We start from the raw sequence: 14550 nt of genomic DNA on the forward strand, positions 1-14550 counted from the left end.
TCAATATCAGCCCAAATCACCTGAATTTTTGTACATAAGACCGAATTCAGTCTAGAAGCTAATACGTCAAATTTGGAGAAACCCGGTTCAGAGATAGCTATAGTTCGTAAAATGCACGATAGAATTAGATAGATTTTGATTTTGTGCCAAATATCTCATAGAGCTCTGAAATGCCCTGTATAAACCTTTTTACGAGAGCTCTACTAAATATGCATAGTGGTGTAGGGTATCATATAGGCGGCCCCGCCCGACTTTTGAGCTTTCCTTACTGGTTTACTTGTTCTGAATAACGTTGTTATGTAGTTTTTTTACGCCTAGGAGGGACAAAATTAGAAAATCAGATGAACGATATGTATGGGAGCTATGTTTTAAATTCTTTCTTCTAAGCGGAATTAGATCGGATGTGCTGAAATCCATTTGATTTGGACGAATATTACACATGTGACGCACAATCAAATTGAAATCCGAACAAATTATGTATGGGAGCTACACTCGTACCTAAATTTGAGCCCGTATTCACCAAAATTGTCTGAATACTTCTTGGCCGAACCTGACAATGTGTGCTTGATATGAAGAAACAAGATGTTTTTTTATAAAACAGTTGGAAAAAAGTATAGTTTCTTTTATTAGAATCTTGTTATGAAAAAGCTTTGAAAGTCAAAAAGCATAAATAAATACGTTTCGTGGCCTTTGAATATTACCGTATTATTAAATTTATTTCGACAAAACAAATATATCTGTGGGACACTTTCCAAAATTGCCTTTCGTGTATTTGTTATTCTTTTTTTTTTTTTTTTTTTTTTGTAAAATTGCTTAAAGCCGAGTACAATTTGCTTTCATCATTCACGTCTCTATGTTTATAGGACAGCCTAAAGATATTTTCCATTCTAGTCATTGTCTTCTTGCAGACAACGAGACAATATAACAAACATAATGCGTAAACAAAAAGTGTAAACATTTTGTATTTTCTATTATAGAATGGTGTAAAGAAAATGTTCATTTGTCTTGCTTGTCTTTATGTACCTATATGCCATACAGTCTTGAGTGTCAGCCATACGATGGAGGGTATATTAAATTTGTAGCTTCGATTGTAACATAAAGTCTGTTCATACTTTGTAGGAGTGCTGAAAAAGGATCTTTTTCTAAATAATGGCTATTGAACTATTTCTTTTAAGTCAAATTTAAAATATTGTGCACGGAAAAATTCCAATAGCAGATTCGCAGAATGTTGCTAAAGATAATTCTGTAAATTCTAAATTTGATATATGAATACGATTTATATTTAATTCTTATTTCCTCAGTCTCATAGCTACAGCTGAGCACTGCCCAGATATTACCCTTAGCATTTTGACTAGGGACATTCGCCCTATATTTACGCACTCCGTCGTGATGCTAGTTGTTGTGGTCCATTTTATAGCTAAATTTAATCCAATGGTCATTCAAAATGCTAGAATTCCTGTCTTTAACTCTCTTCTCAGGCGTGTCGATTGGTTTCAATTGTGTGATCAGGATTTTTTTTTTCTATTTTTGGTTCATTTGAACCTCTAATTAATTTGCGAAAATTCCGAAAAGCAAGAGGCCCGCATATAGGCTCATCTATATGATTTTCTTGTCTACAATATTTGGCTATATTCGTTAACGAAACCAGCATAAAAAAGCCAGAAGTTCGCCTTTTGTGCATTTCGGATATCGCCTGAAAGTAATGCTGGTATTTTTCACACAAAATTAGTGGTCCATTCTACCCGCTTTCCTAAACTCTAACTTTATGCGAGATTTCCTGCCCTTTGGTTTCTATTTGCCACCTTTATAACGGTCAGGAAAATTTTTAGTTGTTGGTCCATTTCAACCCCTAATATATTGCGGACATCCTTAAAAACAATAGGCCTATCCCTTCTGAGCCCAACCCTACGCTTGTGAAAAATTTCGTGAGGATCGAGCTATATTTGCGATACTAATATAATATCCCCAACCTGTGTTGTAAGATGGAAAAATATTACAAAATATTATAAATTTTATGTCAAGAGGTCATTCTGAATTGACAAAATTTGTCAAAATCGGTCAAGCCATTCTTGAGATATAAGCATTCTAACTAACATCCCCTTCCTTTGTATATACACATTGCATATATTTCGCTATATATAATCGATACATTTACTATCGGCATCTACGTAACGGTCAGAATTGACCTGTTCGTCTATTTGTGATTTCGATTGGATTAAAAATATTCGCGGTTTAATGGAAAACTGACTTTTATTTAATACAAATGTTATGGTCTATTTCACCCACTAATTATTACCCGATGACCATCAAAATTGGAAGGCTTCTGCCCAGCCCTAAGCTTTAGCCCCATGCTAACTTCCGCTTCGATTGGTCCATAATTGCAAACTGTGGAGCAACTGCAAAATCAGCAAATTTTTCAGTTTTTGGTCCATTTAAAACCCTAAATATTATGAGGCTTGTATTCTGGCTCTAGCCCCACCCCCACTCTAAATTTCGTGAAGATCGGGCCATAATTGCGACCTGTAGAGTGATTACCAATTAACATGGACAGACGGAAGGACGGACATACATAGCTAGATCGACTCAGCGAGATAGGAAGATCCATATATACTTTCCTATGTGGGAAACCAATGTTTCGAGATGTTACATAATTGTTGGCCCAATCAAACTTATAATACTCCCAACGCATAATGTCGTCGAGTATAAAAAATGTGTATTTCCTCTTCGAATTTATTTAAAATCGAATTTAAATAAATTCCTCTCGAATCAGACTTTAATTGTTTTTCAAGCACACAAAATTACAACAAATATCCAACTTTGTTACATTCTCTCTAAGTATATACATTTTTTTGTGTTTCTCTTAAAATATTTTTCTGGCACATTTCCAAGTTTCGTATGCCCTACTAAAAATTTTATTCATTTTCAAACGAGACTAAAAAATGAAATCAAAGGAAAGCAACGGCACGTATAGCATAGATAAATGTCATTTTGAAACGTGGCTGTTATTCTATTCCTCTGGCGTATTTGAAAAAAGTGAATTGCAAAAAGCTGAGATAACAAGTAGCGAACCAAGTCAATGAATCTTGCAGTCGGTGGCAAAGGTGAATTTGTCTATTTGTTTTCCTTTTCTTCTAGCTACCCTCCATATCGATATTGCCGACGCCAAGACAACCAAATATCGAATAACCTGAGATAATTTCATGTTTAAGTGGTTGCTGTATTTCACTTGTAAGTGGCAGAAAACAAAATCACTATGCTCTAACATTCGACATCATAACAAAACTTTGTTCCAGGAAATGTAATGTAAGACAAAACGGATATGACACCTTTGGAATCACATGATACATACGAGGTGAAATAATGTGTGTCGCTTTTGCTTTTTTATTTTGGTTATTATATTACGTAGAAAATATCATTCAGCAGGGAATGTTTGAAGTTAAAACGAGGGCGTATAAAATGCACTGCTATTGGGTTTGAAGAATGTTCTTTATAAGTTGTATATATTCCGATTGTAAAAACCATTTGGAACGAATTAGAAAATTTTCAAAAAATAAAATCCATTAAAAATTCTGTTAAAATCTTTAAAATATCTAATATCGGAAGGTGCTTTATGGGGGGATATACGGTATCGTGGACCTATGTAGATAATTCTCTTCCGAGGTATAAATTACCCACAATGTACTCCTTGTGTGGATTTTCAGACAATTCCGTTGAAAATGTGGCTAAAATCATCAAAATACCGAATATCGGAGGGTATCGTTATATGGGGGCTATACGATATCATGGACCTATATAGATAATTATCTTCCAAGGTATAAAGTACCTACAAGGAACTCCTTGTGTGGATTATCAGACAATTCCGTTGAAAAATGTGGCTAAAATCATCAAAATACCGAATATCGGGACGTACCGTTATATGGGGACTATACCAAAACGCGGACCGATATATTTTCGATACCAACCACCCCAAGCACAATACAATTTGTTCTGCTAAATTTTGACGCTATAGGTCAAATAATGTGGGCTTTATCGTGATTCCATGCTTTATGCTGATTATGAATATATATATATATATATATATATATATATATATATATATATATATATATATATATATATATATATATATATATATATATATATATATATATATTTTTTATGGGGTCTACGATGAATATTTAGGGATGTTACAAACAAAATGACAAAGTTTATATACCTTACTTTCCAAGGTGGAGGGTATACAAATATTTATTATAATTATAGAAAATGTTATCCGAACAAGACTTATTTGTAGAAAATTTTATTTTGCATGAGTTTGTTTTTTTATACCCTACAACACTATGTGTTGGGGGTATTATTAGTTTGATTGGGCTAAAAATTATGCTGATTATGAATATATATATTTTATGGGGTCTACTATGAATATTTAGGGATGTTACAAACAAAATGACAAAGTTAATATACCTTACTTTCCAAGGTGGAGGGTATACAAATATAGGAAAGTATATATGGATCTTCCTATCTCGCCGAGCTGAGTCGATCTAGCTATGTATGTCCATCCGTCCGTCTGTCCATGTTAATTTGTAATCACTCTACAGGTCGCAATTATGGTCCGATCTTCACGAAATTTAGAGTGGAGATGGGGCTAGGGCCAGAATAGAACCCTATTTCTTTTGGAGATGATCGCATAATATTTAGGGGTTGAAATAGACCAAAAACTGAAAAAATTCATGATTTAATACCATTTGGAAATTTACCCAATATACCACTACCAGTGATCGCTTTATAAATATTCCGAGTTCCAGCTCTATTCCTGCACCATATTTCAAATATATTTTAAAGTTTAATTTTTTTGGAACATCTAGACTACAATTCCAAATTTGCCTCTTTTTTACTTTTTGTTTCTGTTTGGTGCGAATCTACGGAGACTTTGCCGCTGCACCCCATTGTTTAACATATATATTTGTTTAATATTTATACAAATTAAGAATTTTAGCAAATCGCACGTGTTTCATACGATTGAAAAAAAAAAACAAGTAAAAAAGTATCGGTCGGCTTTGCCGAAAGATGTATACCCTCAGCCCTCTTCACCCTCTATGGAGTGGGTTTTTAAAGAATGGGTCAATATTGTCAATTTCGTATCGGACATACATAAATATGATATAAATATTATTATAGCAGATGGATATAGGAATTGTAAAGAATCACTGAGTTGTTTCGCAATTTATGACAGATAAAAATATTGAAAAATGTGTCTCTTTGTGGGTGAGGTACCAGAAGTTGTTCGCAGATATATAGGATCATCTTCAAAACAGATCTTGTGTTAGCAAAAATAATTTGTATGTGTGAAATTTGAAAGGAGTTAATCCTTATTTCGCTTTCTTTGAGCGTTATGTTTTTCAAAATTAGATTATTGCTTCCTTTCTGTGCAGAAAATATATATCTCAAATTTTCGACCATTTGTGGGGGAGGTACCATAAGATGTGGACCAATATACTTCATCTTAACACCAGAGCTTGGGTTAATATAAATATTGGGATGTGCGCCATTCGAAGACAATCGGACTCATACATCACATTTTATGAGAGTTGTAATTATTCAAAATTTTGACCATTTGTGGGGGAGGTACTTGAAGGAGTGAACCGATATTGTCCATTTTTACACCTAACGTAGAACTGATGCAAATATTAGGATTTGCAAAGTGAGAGCAAAATCGGATTATCCTTTCTCTTTTTGTGCAAAAAATATATTTTTTGCAAATTTCGACCTTTTGTGGGGGAGGTACCAGAAGGAGTAGACCGATATTCTCCATTTTCGCACCAGACCTAGCAATGATGCAAATATTAGGATTTGCAAAGTAGCAGAATAATCGAATTATTCTTTCTCTTTCTGTGCAAAAAAAAAAAATATTTTTTTTTTTTAAATTTCGACCTTTTGTGGGGGAGGTACCAGAAGGAGTGGACCGATATATTCCATCTTAACACCAGACCTTGGGTTAATATAAATATTGAGATGTGTAAAATTTTAAGACAATCGGACACTTACATCACATTTTATGCGAGTTGTAATTATTCAAAATTTTTACTATTTGTGGGGGAGGTACTTGATGGAGTGGGCCGATATTTTCCATTTTTACACCCGACCTCACACTGACACAAATATTAAGATTTGTAAAGTTGGAGCAAAATCGGACTATAATTTCTCTTTCTGTGCAAAAATTAAATTTTTGACAATTTCGAACTTTTGTGGGGGAGGTACCAGAAGGAGTGGACCGATATTGCCTATCTCCGAACTCGATCTAAGTTTAACAAAAATATTACGATGTACCAAGTTTGGACCAAATTGGATACTCCCTTCGAGAGTTATCGTGCGCACCAGCCAGCCAGACAGACAGACAGACAGACAGACGGACGGACGGACGGACGGACATCGCTAGATCGACTCGAAATGTCCTGAAACGGATTTGGTCCAAAGAGACCTAGGGTCTAAAACCGTTATTTCGACTAGGCACGTTTTGGCCGTATCAAATGATATATACCCTCTGTAGCCATATGGCTGAGGGTATAAAAATTAAAATACATTTATACACTTTTCGTACATTTTATCACAGATAAATGTATTAAAATCCATGGACTTTTATATATAATTCTCGTACATAGACGTACTTGTCGTACCTTCCTAGTACAAATATCTTAAATATTTATACATAAATTAGACACTAAGTTCGCCTGAACCGAGGAAAATCTTATTTTTCGCACCAGACCTAGAACTAGTAAAAATGTTGGTATTTGCAGATTTTGCAATTTTTTTGAAAATTTCGACATTTGGAGGTACTGGAAGGACTGGACCGATGTATTACATCATAACACCACATCTAGGGTTAATGAAATTATTGGGATGTGTGAAATTTAAAGACAATCGGACTCTTACGTCACATTTTACAAGAGTTGTAATTATTCAAAATTTTTATCCTTTGTGGTGGAGGTACTTGATGGAGCGAAGCTATATTGTCCATTTTCGCACCTGACCTAAAACTGACGCAAATATTCGGATATGCAAAGTTGCAGCAAAATCGAATTATCATTTCTCTTTCTGTGCAGTAAAATATTTTTGTTGGAAATTTCGACTTTTTGTGGGATAGGTACCAGTGAACCAATATTGCCCATCTCCGAACTCGATCGAAGTCTGACAAAAATATTACGATGTACCAAGTTTGGACCAAATCGGATACTCCCATCGAGAGTTATCGTGCGCACCAGCCAGCCAGCCAAACAGACAGACGGACAACCCTTGATCAACTCCTAGCATCCTGAAATGGATTTGGTCCAGAGACCTAGGGTCTAAATGCGTTATTTCGATGAGGCACGTTATGGTCATATCAAATGATATATACTAAAATGTCTGCAGCCATTTAATTGAGTCTCCTTTATAAAAGGTCGTACCCACCGCCGTACATCGTAAAGAAATCTTTAATACATTCCAAAAACCAGACGCAATGAAACGAACGGTGAATAAACCATTTGAGCATTACCAGCACTTTTAAGGTGAATTATTCACACCAAGAGTGGAAGTTACCATATCCATGATATTGATTTCGTAAAAAATGTTTGATGAATGATGCAGCACAGCTTTCATATAACTTCCTTTTCACATGAAATGGAGAAATTTAAATTATTAGCCATTTCGAAGAACGTTTAAAACATAAATACAAAATATAATTTTTTGCCTGTCATAAACAAGAAAAGCAAAAAACTGCATTTTTTCATTGTATGAAGTGGAAGCATAAAAAGAGCCAAAAAAAACATTGCCCAGTTTCCAAACAAGCATGACTGACACCAACAATCGTGTGCAAATGAAATGTGATTGCAAAAAATGATTATAGCCAGCCTACTTTAAAATTAATATATATTTAGTTTTTTTTTACAAACTGAATATAAAATATTAAATATATATATATGACACACTTGCCAACATTTGGGTGCTATTTTATAACAATTTATCATGAATGCAGGACGTAAACTTTAAATCACATGAAAAATCTTATGTAAATGACAAGGGTGGCAATCTGCTTGTTTTGCCTTGTAGCATCATTAAGCATTTAAGGACAGTGTCGTTTTCTCGAACGCCGGCCGTTGCTGCCACCAGTCTTGTCAGTCTTCATCGTCGCCGTCGTTGTTGATGATGCATAAATAACAAATGGTCGATAAGGATATTACGCGCCATTCTTATTGGTCGGATAATAAAAAGGAAAAAAAAACATAAAATAAAAAAAAAAATTAAAAATCATTTGGAATGTGGATGGAGATTAATTAGCTGTGTGATTATTTATTTAATAGAATTTGGTAAATCCTTCGTTAAGCTCACTATGGCAGAAGTGTGGGAGGAAATAAAGTAAATGTTCACATTTAAAAATTCATGGCCACGAAGAATGGAGGAGAAAATAATACGCAGTGCGTTGTTGTTAAAATTATGGAATGTATTCATATGAAATTGCTCGTTTTTATACCCTTATACACTATCAGTTTGATTGGGTCAAAAAGTTTGTAACACCTCGAAATATTGGTCCTTGATGCACGACGAAACATATCGATCTTCCTATCTCGTCGAGCTGAGTCGATCTGCCCATGTTAATTTGTAATTATGTTAAAAGTTGCAATTAAAGTACAATCCTCACGAAAATTAGCATGGAGATATGGTTGGGAGTGATCATAGATAGCCTCTCATACGTATATGACATACTTTTGATTTTCGACCAATTCTAATTATTTATTACAGGTTTTTTGGTCAGATTATTTTTAAATGGAAATAAGTTTTTTTTTTTAATTTTTGCTTGACATTTTGGGGTTATCAAATGATGTATATCCCTTATACTTGTAGGACCATATTAAATAGACACCAAGGTCGCCTGCACCGAGGAAAATCTGATCTTTCGCACCAGACCTAGAACTGGTAAAAATTTTAGTATTTGCAAAGTTTGTACAAAATAGGATGATCATTTATTATCCTATAAGATCAATTAGATACTAAAAAATTTCTCGTGTGTACAGACAGAAGGATATTGGTCCTGAAGATCCTGAAATGAATATCGTCAAAAAAGACCTAGATCCTTAAATCATCATTACGATGAAGCACATTTTGGGGTTATCAAATGATGTATATCCCTTGAAGCCAGTATACTGGAAACATATCGTCATCATGTGTGAATGTGATCGGAAAACATTGTGTAATTTAAAGAGAGCTATATTTGATATATTTCCGCGAATATCGTTGTTACGGAGTGCATATTACTGCGGAGGAGAAATTTAATAAATCGGATGAAAAAAAAAAAAAATATATATATATATATATATATATAAATCTGAAGCGATTGCCATCGGCTGGGCCGATCTGACTGAAATTTTCTTTCGATTGTTTGTTTTTACGAAAAATTTAGAACAAAATCGCAAAATTGAAAATGTTTGTTTTGGTATGGAATTTTGTAAGAAATTGCCTTTCGAATGGAAACATTAATTTTTTTTTGCGCGGAAAACATGGAAAATTCCCTTAAAAGCGCGATATTTTTTTATTTTATCGCATACTGCTACACTCTTATAACTTCGAAACGGCTGAACTGACTGCGAGAATTCGCCCCAATTCGGAATGAGCTGCTGGTAGAAATGGACAAGATCGAAAAAAATGTTAAAAAATACGCCATCAAAAATATGATTAATTTTGTGATATATTTTTTATTTTCTGTGATTTTTTCTGCATCGCATGATTTTTTTTTTTTTTTTCAATTTGATTCTATATTCAAATTCTACATTTTGTAAAATTTTGTGTCTCTATTTCTGGCTTGATGGTTTTTGCCTTTTTTCACGGATTTGTCAAAGAATTAGTCTTTTTAGATCATAATGTATTTCTAGCGAAACGTTTTATTTATAGGTCCCCGTTTTGGTATACAGAGTTGTCCATATTCGACGAACCCATCTGGCAACGCCATAACTTTTGACAGAGATGTCACATCGCTTAATGACATACCGCGTTTGAAGCGTCAGTCCAAGCAGATTTCTACCATGAACCAGTACACGCCACGCGAAATAGTTGAAATTTACATTCAACAGAAGAAGTGCGCCTTCTAAGAACACCATTAAGCGTTTATACGAAAAATCGACTGGTAAGGCTCTTTCTAATCCGAAGAGGCCATATAAAAGTCGACCAAGGCGATCGGCTGAGAATATCGCTGCCGTAAGAGCCAGTGTTGAGAGGTCCCCAAGAACATCCCACTTTACAACGGATTATTCGCATTAATTTGCATTTGTTTCCGTACAAAATTCAATTGACGCATAGAATGTTGCCTGCGGACAAGCCTCGTCGATTGGAATGCTACCCTACAACACTACAATATGTTAAAAGCCTCCTTCTGTCTAAATCCATTTTGGAAGATTTCGCCTTTGAAATTATGTCACGGATAAATTTAATCTAATGGTCAACCAAAATACTAGACTTCTTCGATGTCCTTAATATTCTTCTCAGGCATGTCGATTGGCTTCAATTGTGTCATCAGGATTTTTTTATGTAGTTGGTTCATTTGAACCCCTAACTATTTTGCGATCATCTCCAAAAGCAAGGGGCCCCTCTGTATCTCCATATTTAGACTCATCTACATGATTTGCTTGTCTACGATATTTGTATGGTATTTTTTCACACAAAAGTAGTGGTCCAACCCCTAAATATATTGCGGACATCTTTGAAAACAATAGGCCTAACCCTTCTGATCCTATCCCTACCTTTTTTCGTGAGGATAATTGCAATCTATATATAATAACCCCAACTTGTGTTGTAAAATGAAAAAATATTATAAAAAGTATTCTTCAATTTTATAAGTCAAAATGAAAAAAATCGCATGCGATAAAAAATATGAAAAAATGAAAAAAATGTCACAAAATACTACAAAATCCATATTAACATCATTATTGACATCTTTTTATGCGATTTTTTAGATTTTATTCTTTTACGCCAAGAGGGCATTCTGAATTGACAAAATTTGTCAAAATCGGTCCAGCCATTCTTGAGGTATAAGCATTTTAGCTAACATCTCCTTCCATGTATATATGTATTGTATATATTCCCCTATATATATCCGATATATTTACTATCAGTATCTACGTAACGGTCAGAATTGACCTGTTCGTCTTTTTACGATTTTGCCGGGATTAAAAATATTCGCGGTTTAATGGAAATTTGACTTTTATTTAACACAAATGTTATGGCCTATTTCACCCACTAAATATTACCCGATGACCATCAAAATTGGAAGGCTTCTGCCCAGCCCTAAGCTCTAGAACCATACCAACTTCAGCTTCGATTGGTCCATAATTGCGACCTGTAGAGCAGCTGCAAAATCAGGAAATTTTTCAGTTTTTGGTCCATTTCAACCCCTAGATATTATGCGATCATCTCCAAAAGAAATAGGGTTCTATTCTGTCACTATCCCCACCTCTATTCTTAATTTCGTGAAGATTGGGCCATAATTGCGACCTGTAGAGTGATTACAAATTAACATGGACAGACGGACGGACGGACATACATAGCTAGATCGACTCAGCTCGGCGAGCTAGGAAGATCCATATATACTTTCCTATGTGGGAAACCAATATTTCGAGGTGTTACATAATTTTTGGCCCAATCAAACTTATAATACCCCAACACATAGTGTTGTAGGGTATAAAAATGCAGGGATTGCTGTGCATAAACAGACTCAGAAAGTGATTCTAGGTAGGTCTCCTTTTACTGTTACAAAAATATTCTCAATGACAAAAATATTAAATCCTTTATCTGTGATATAGTTAGGAAAGGTGTGAATTCGTACAGGGTCGACTCGATAATACCCTTCACCAATATGCATTTAGCTTCCCGTAACCAATCCATCTTTATGCTGAATTTATGTAAAATAAATCACACCAATTATAATCATTCTAATCAGTTGGCTTGATTGAAAATCGAATTAGGACGAGCATATATCGCCACCAGAAATGTCCAAAGAAAATGACTCTTAAAACGCGATATCATGGGAATGGTAAAATTTGGAAGAGGTCGAAGTGACCATTCTTTAAGATCCACTTCATTTTCACATAAATAACCATTTTTAGGAAAATTTCAATAAACTTAAAATATTTATCTTTAGTCCCGAATAACTGTTTTCCAGACAAGGGATTCATGGGGATTTTCGAGCTCCATGCCAAAATTATGCTTTAACTTCTCGCCCTTTTTATGTTAGACTCGCATTAAGACTGATTATTTGCATGGGTCAATAAGTCAGTCGTAAACTCATAATTGTTTATTTACACTAGCTTCTTTAAATGCAAATAATACGCAAAAACGTATGCCTCACTACTTCAGAAATAAAATGAAAAATATGATTTTCTGAAAAAATACAGTTGTTATATGTCTGAAAATATAATACCAAAAATTCACTCTATTTTATAAATCAGTTTTCAGTTTATAATGTTTTTTTGCTTCAACTGTAAAATTATGGCTTCGTGGGTTACACTGAAATGTTAATGCCGACAAAACTTGGCAAAGGTATGTTACAACTTATATTGGGCATATTACAACTTTGGTAGAGTTCAAGCTGTATCAACTATATCATACCCATATTCGTCAAATTTGATATGCGTCCCTCTAGGCTGAATTCGGTAGTATATGCCTACAACTATTTTTTCAAATACAACTCATATGGTGCGCAATAAACCTTATATCGGGCCAAAATATATGCCGAAGCTATATCCAAATCTGAACAAATTACCACTAACTTCAACAGGACGAAGCCTTGAGTCAAACCAATGAAATTAATATATATGTCGTATTAATTTCATTTATTTGACTCAAGGCTTCACTAGATATGCTTATTCGGATACATATGCTTAAATTGACTCAGCATGTGTTTTTATGAAAATCTCTAAAAGTTTTGGCTATTACAAAAAAATGCACAAATACAGAATGCCCTGTATTACAATGAGTTAAAGGGTGTACAAATTAATTCGGATTTAAATTCTAATTTACCAAAGATACGAATTTATCTTCAATACGACATTGCAAATAAGTATTCCCATTTAAAAACAAAAATATTTTTCTTCAAGGACTTCGCGATAATTATAATTTTAATATCCCTTACAATCATTGAATTAGAATAAAATCTTATAATCAATTTTAACAACATGGCATATACTTGAAAAAAGAATCTATGCTATATCCGATTTCAATATACAACTTTTGTTAACATTCAAATCAAAAAACACCCGCAGAACTATCTTACAATAACTTCATAACATTTCGAAGTCGCTCACATTCTGTTGTTTACGCTATTTGTTGTCATTTAACTTTATTTTACGAGATAGGTACGAAAATCTGCACACATGTACGTATGTAGATATGTAAAATACTGAACATCTGTAAACACTCACTTTATAAGGTTTTGACAAGTCGTCTTAACGAGTCATTAGAAGTTTTGTCTTTTCTTGTGTTTGTTTAGATTTTTTCGTATTTTTTTATTGGGTTGGTTCTTTCACATGGATTTTTATAGCTCCATAAACACAGGGAACACACAGAACAGAGATGGAGTATTGCCTCCGTTTTTACTTTGATTTTTGTTCCTGTTTTAGTTTGTTTATTTTTTCTTCAAGTTAGATTTTCTTTTCCGATGTTTTCAACTTTTCTGTTCTGTTCATTTCATTTTCTTTTCTTTTTTTGTTGGTTTGACTTTTTGTTTTGCGTTTCTTTTGGGCGACGAGATATTTTTACTTTTAATACATAGACAATGTCTGTATAGAATAAGAAGAAGAATATCGACAGTTTGCACTGACTCTGTGGCTCGGTGCTACGTTTGCACTCTTCTGTGGCACACTACTGCTTTGGGTTTTCGAATAAAGCATATATAGCGGACTTTTTAGTTCAAAAACAGTGTGCCAGTGTGCAACAACAGCAACAACAACTACAACATCCTACTATCGCTTCAGATGCCCTGTGTTTTTTGTTATTGTATAGAAAACAGAATTTGGTCAAAACGGCAGCAAAAACAACAACACCAACAAAACCCACTAACAAAGAAATAAGTATGTAAAATGAAACATCGGCTTTCATCGTTTTCACATAGTTTACAAATATTCTCCGAATGTATTACCCCAACAGCAAGCAAGAATCGGTTGAAAATGCATACCATGTGATGTGATGTTTTGCTGCCATCGACGGCAAAAACAGCAGCAACAACAATCAACTACATCGGTAGCGGGAGCAACATTCGCTCTTACCACCACGACTTTAGTAAGAATGAAATTCTCTTTGGGTCACAGTGCCAGCAGGCAAATAAAAGAGGGTAACGGAAACACTCAAAAATTCATCATCATCATCGTCGTCGTCGTCAGCATTGAACAGCGGCAAAGGCAACATCTCAATCAACGAAAATTGTTTTTTTCTTTCTTTTTGAAACGAGTGATGCCTACATTTAGGGGCCAGTTCGTGTTGTTTTCCTTTGCCATACTTTTTGGGGTTCAGTTCATATAAGGCTTGCTGCTG

The 14550-nt window shown here is 34.4% G+C and overlaps 2 protein-coding genes and 1 long non-coding RNA gene across 8 annotated transcripts in view; 1 reads left to right on the forward strand and 2 right to left on the reverse strand.

The window, feature by feature from the left end:
• LOC109612629 (uncharacterized) overlaps nucleotides 1-3449 on the forward strand; it is a 27810-nt gene extending 24361 nt beyond the window's left edge. Inside the window, exons 3-4 of the long non-coding RNA XR_002194618.2 lie at nucleotides 3136-3228; nucleotides 3294-3449. This is a non-coding gene — a long non-coding RNA (uncharacterized LOC109612629). The remainder of the gene's footprint in view (nucleotides 1-3135; nucleotides 3229-3293) is intronic.
• Nucleotides 1-14550, reverse strand: part of LOC101889617 (complexin) — a 636740-nt gene that overhangs the window by 561929 nt on the left and 60261 nt on the right. For 4 of the 6 annotated variants that reach the window (XM_059126579.1, XM_059126578.1, XM_059126573.1 and 1 more), the window contains exon 1: nucleotides 13443-13890. The exons of the other annotated variants lie outside the window; for them this stretch is intronic. The gene's annotated coding sequence lies outside the window, so the exon portion shown is untranslated. Of the gene's footprint in view, nucleotides 1-13442; nucleotides 13891-14550 lie in introns of those variants that run through there. 6 annotated transcript variants of the gene reach the window in all.
• The window catches only part of LOC101901327 (odorant receptor 82a), a 330365-nt gene that overhangs the window by 158242 nt on the left and 157573 nt on the right, over nucleotides 1-14550 (reverse strand). The gene's annotated exons all lie outside the window — the stretch shown is intronic.

The sequence above is a fragment of the Musca domestica genome, unplaced genomic scaffold (genome assembly GCF_030504385.1).
Source record: "Musca domestica strain aabys unplaced genomic scaffold, Musca_domestica.polishedcontigs.V.1.1 4, whole genome shotgun sequence".
Lineage (NCBI taxonomy): Eukaryota > Metazoa > Arthropoda > Insecta > Diptera > Muscidae > Musca > Musca domestica.